The following is a 5,522-nucleotide window of genomic DNA, read 5'->3' as shown; positions in this document are numbered from 1 at the left end:
CTCATGTACGCTAATATTTACAACAACCGAGGATGATTATCTTCTTCTCAACTGAGAGGACTAATGTGTTTAATCACTCATATGCATTGATAAATTTACAATCGAGGATAGTTGTCTTCTCAATTGGGAGGACTATCATGGGAGTGAGATTTTTCAGATATTTTACTATCCAATTTTTGTAAAAGAAAAGCTTTTGAAGCAAGCAAGGGTAAAAATAGCATGTAACCTATTTTTGAAGTAATAAAATCTATAAATACTCAAGCGGGGATGCTTTTGGCACAGGCTTGGAGGGGAAGTTGGGACCCAATCTAGTGTTTCTCTCTTTCATGTCTATATTTTCTATTCAGCACGCTTCTCGAGATCCGTGGCGGGTTCCCGTCTCAGCATGAAATTATTGAGGATGCAAGCTCATCGGCACAATAAACTGGTGGATAATGAGAGCTATTAGGGTTTCTCTATGTCTACTACCTCCTCTTTCTATCTCTTTTCATGGTATCAAAGCCAGAAGCTCTCAAATCTAGGGCAAACCCCAAACCCCAAACCCCAATGAGTGAGTGAGAGAGGAAGAAAAATACTAGTTTGGAGCTTTCCATTGAAGATGTGGAGCAAAGAGAAGCTACCGAGCATCACCAATCGTCAGATATTTGAGAGCTTGGTCTACTGAGTAGTTAAACACCCTATAGCATATTGTAGGTGTTAAAGACTTGAATGAGCAAGAGGGAATGCATTTGGGACTATCCATTGGTATGTTTTTAGAGCTCTCCATTGAAGCTTAAATCTTGCATAGTTAATGCATGAAATCTAGTGACGTATGTACTTGATGTATGGTTGATTGGGCAAGAAAATGATTGCACTAACGTGGTATGCTCTCCCTCAAGCATTTATATAGCATTTGATGGTGTGTTGTTGATTTTAGGCATTTATGTTGTAACTGCCACCACTGGGGACATATGAGACACAAGTTTCTCCCTTTCTATCTTCTCTGCAACTTCACCAGCAATTACTGGTACCATGCTCAACAACCAAATCAATGAAATCTGAATGGGTGCTTGAATCAATGCATCAAACAACTCACTAGACTTCAATCAACCAGATCCATGCCTGGTTTCAGAAAACCACTCTTACTCCTTGTTCTAATATCTTCCACGATGCACGTGTGGGTATCTTCAGCGACCCAGAGCTTGAGCACCATATGGTCAGCACCCTCTAGGATCCTTCGCAGGTGACCTAGCGCTTCACTCATAGGCCGCTTCCGTGGTCCCTCATCCACCGTATCCTTTTAATGCACATATAATATTATGCTCAAATTTGACCAAGGGGTTACAGTGGGATTGGGTGACAAAAAGAATCTTATATTGAGCTTGTCCAGCCCAAGATCATGCTCTTTAGCACCTCACATAAGGTAGACATGAAACCTATATTTTAAATTTGAGAAAGGCAGTTGAGATTATCAGATTTTATGTGTATATTTTTGGGAGTCCATTCATGAGGCCTATTTTTACCCTACACATAAATAGAGGATATGCTGCCCTAACCTAGCTAGAGAGACAACGTTCCTAGGCCCATTGCCAAGAACTAAGAACAAAGAGCTATCTTTTTGACACATTTATCATACCATCCATGATGCATGGAGTGTCCCCTTATACTTTGGATAGAGATCTACACCCTCAAAAGACTCGCACTAGAGTCCTCCATGCAGCTATAGGTAGGGACAAAGTAGGTCTTGGTATTTCTAGTTGACTAGTTAGTTTGATACACATGGACTATAGTTTGACCTTTTCTACCACCCTTTAAGTAATCCTTATACTGGCCATTTTTCAATCTTTTGAGGTAAGAAATCAATCACATCATCTGTCTAAATCTTTCTTAGCTTCACCCTAGGAACAAGAGATCTTTTGAGGAAAGAGATCAATCACACCATCCATTTGAATCTAACTTAGCTTCACCATCTGAATCATACCTAGCTTCACCCTTTAAGTACTCCTTAGACTTTTGAAGGAGATCTATATTGGAGAAAATTTTAAATTACACAATACCATTTTGTAATCCTTAAAAAGAGGACATTCTTATGTCCTATTAAACATATAAGGACTTTGATTATGTACATAATGATGTCTCTTTAATGAGCTTGGGGATTTTTAGGAATTAATTCAAACTCATGATTTATCCTCCTCTCTTCCTATTTTTTCCTAAATTTGCTTTCATCTTATATTTCATCATCTTTGTGTTTCCTTTTCATTCCTTTTTGTGCACCCCTTCATCCTTCATCCTCTTTATAATATTCCTTCTCTCTCTTATAATACTGTTTAATAATGATGGTCCACTTTAACTATGGGCTTCTCATCATCCTTGAAGTGATATTGAGGAACTTTGGCAAAATCAAATATCCTCATTGCATGTGTTTTAAATAGAGAAATTTCACAATCTCCACACACACTTAGACTATTTATAATATTAAATGATAGTGTATTGAAATTCCACAACTCATAATACAAATTAACAATGCTAAAAATATAAATACCGCGAGCACTAGGGCCCTCTTGAAAATATATGTATTAGTAAGGAATTCTCGAGTTAAAATTTTCATGAGCAATGAATGCCAAATTTTTAATTATAATTTACACAATGCAAACATATACTTAACATGTCTATAAACGATGTTGTTCAAGCCAAGTTCTTACCTTAGCCTTGTCAAATCATGTGTCATTGGGTCTTCCCTTTGAGTCATAATGCAACTCCCCAATGTGGGTGCGCTAGCTGGTCTAACATGTCCTCACTCCATTATCACATCGGAGTTCTACATGGCCATGGGGGGTAAGAAATAGATCTCTTTGCCTAGATGGAGGTAAGTAGAGATTGGCCTTTGTGGTAATTCTCTCTCACAAAAGGCAAGGGAAGTAGAAGCTAATGCAAGAGGAAAACCTACAAACAAACATATCTACCATACATCCATCAAAGAAAAAAGATTCAATAACCTATGTGCAAGCAAGATTTGAGAGGAGAAGAGATCACGAGTATTCTATTACAAGGAAATGAACGTGTATTTCTTAGTGTTAGAAATAACTTATATCCAAGTGACTATCTTTCACACTAGGCTATCCAAACTTAAAAATGATGGCCACCATTACTAGTCTTAAGAAAGTATGTTCATGAAGTCCTTACACTTTCCCTATTTGACATTAGCTCATGTCAAGGCTACTTTTAGTGTCGTCTTACAAAAGATAGGTGCCTATTCAAGTGGGTAAAATGGAAAAGTGCCTTATAATAGGTTGGGAAGGTGAACCCATGTTAACCTACAAAGACATACCCCCCTTCCTAGTGATCATGTCCTTGTATCATCCTAGTGAGTTATGAAGCTAGCTACAGGGTCAGAGAGGTATGGATGATCCAAGATATGTCATAAAGTTAGTGTGCGAGGCTGTGTGGTAAATTGTGGACCTATCTACATTAGGACTTTGGGCATGTTTTTTATAATCAATAGCCCTAGAGGTGGCATGAAAGGTATATAAATTGTGGACCTATCTACATTAGGACTTTGGGCATGTTTTTTATAATCAATAGCCCTAGAATCTTTTAAAGGTGGCATGAAAGGTATATACAATGTAGAATTTCATGTGAGTCCTCCTTTTATTATGGAATTATCTTGGGCCCTTCAAAAATAGGCACTTGTTGGTTAGAAGCAGCTCCCTCGCATATTTTGATTCGTGAAATTAGTTCCAAAACTACCATTGAATGATCTTGCGTGTATAGATGGTGGACATGATATTAATCCCAGATCTCTCAGCTTGATTCTTAGAGATTAAGCTTCTTTGTGGTGAGTACTATGGCTAAGGTGAGTTTGTGTTAGTGTTGAATTAAAGTTGAAGTACAGGTTGTATACTTTCAATCTCATTGGAGGTGGAGGTACCTGCAAAACGGTCAATGGTTATTGAGGTGATAAGTCATACCATAGGCTAGGCTTATGCTTATCATTGTCCTCCCATCCAAAGATGTATCTAAATGCCATTTGTCGTTGTTGTTGATGAGTAGTACAGAATAAAACATGTTGGAAAAAACATTAATGGTATTATGAACACTTGGTAAAAGTAACAACACCAAATGGTATAAATGTAATATATGGCTTGTAGATGGGTAAAGGGGAATTGGTGTGATTTTATAAATAATACCACCAAACGGATAACAATCTCTATTAGGTAGAATTAAGTGAAGCTTATTAAAGGTGCAAATATTGCATGAGTAGTGGGGATTGTAAGATTAAAAAATGGATGCCAAGTAATCCCATATGCAAAGGCAATGTTTATAGTCTAAAGGGACCAATCCTACCTCTAACTCCCCCAAGATTATCAAGAGGACCTTGGGCACATTTTTTGGAGCCAAATCTCATGTAGTGTGGTATCAAGAGGAGTTTTTTTTAAAACTGGAGCAAAGAGCTAGAAAATATTAAGGTGGTTGTATGATAAGGGTCCTCACTTTGGTTCGCCTTCAAAGTTTTTTCACAGCAAAAACTTTCATTTTATTTTTACTAAAAATGGATAATCTCACCCACTTGGCAAAGGAAGTTAACATTGATCTCTTCTAATGAAATCACACCACTGGTCGACACTTAAACATATGGTCCAATCGAAAGTCAAAAATTTCAAATGCCAAATTTCCTGTCACACAAATATAGTGTATATGTGGCATGTCCCAAACTTGAACAAGTAGATATTATGATCATAAATGTTAATAACTTCCTTATTTTACCTCTTATTCCATCCCCACTTTACATGCAATAAAGGTATGTAATGATGATCTTAACTTGATTTATTAAGTAATGTTTGCATGCCATATCTATGTTGAATTAATTATTATATGTTCTGAATGTATACAAAAAGGGTAGTTTTTTTGTATAGCACATCTTTATAACAAAATTTATGTATTTTTACGTGATTGAATAACCCAAGGATAGATAATTATGAGGAGAATGTGTGAGATTCATATAATGTGGTTAATAAAGGATTATTAAAAAAATTATCTTCGGCATCAGACTAAGGATGATTTAGGTCCTCTTTTAACTCATACTCAAGCTAAAAGTGCCATAAGAAATAAGGAGAAGACATTTTTAATTGTTGTCAATGAGCTTAGTGCTTAGATTGACTCTAAACAAAATGTGTCTCATGATCCTTTTAATTCTAAGTTCTCTTATTGTTTTATGGATGACCTACCTCCCAGTTTACCTAAATCCTATCTAGAAGGTCCCCCAACCGGCCCATGGGTTAGCCAACCAGCCGACCACTGTATTGGTGGGATTCCTTTATAAATATTTGGTTGTGTTTTGCTCGGGTACCAAAGGAAAAGAGTTCCCAGGCCCCCTAGCTAGCGATTCATGTAAAAATTAAGGTAGGCATACCACGTACACACCCAATATGAAATTGCCATTTATAACAGATTCGGCTAGCTTTAAAACAATCCTTCAATAGAAATCATAATATTACTGATCATCATCCTCTAAAATTCTGAGTCCATTGTATTGCAAAATGTGT

This window comes from Cibotium barometz, chromosome 64 (genome assembly GCF_041138505.1).
Source record: "Cibotium barometz isolate CiBa-2024 chromosome 64, ASM4113850v1, whole genome shotgun sequence".
NCBI lineage: Eukaryota > Viridiplantae > Streptophyta > Polypodiopsida > Cyatheales > Cibotiaceae > Cibotium > Cibotium barometz.
This window is presented reverse-complemented; position numbering follows the sequence as displayed.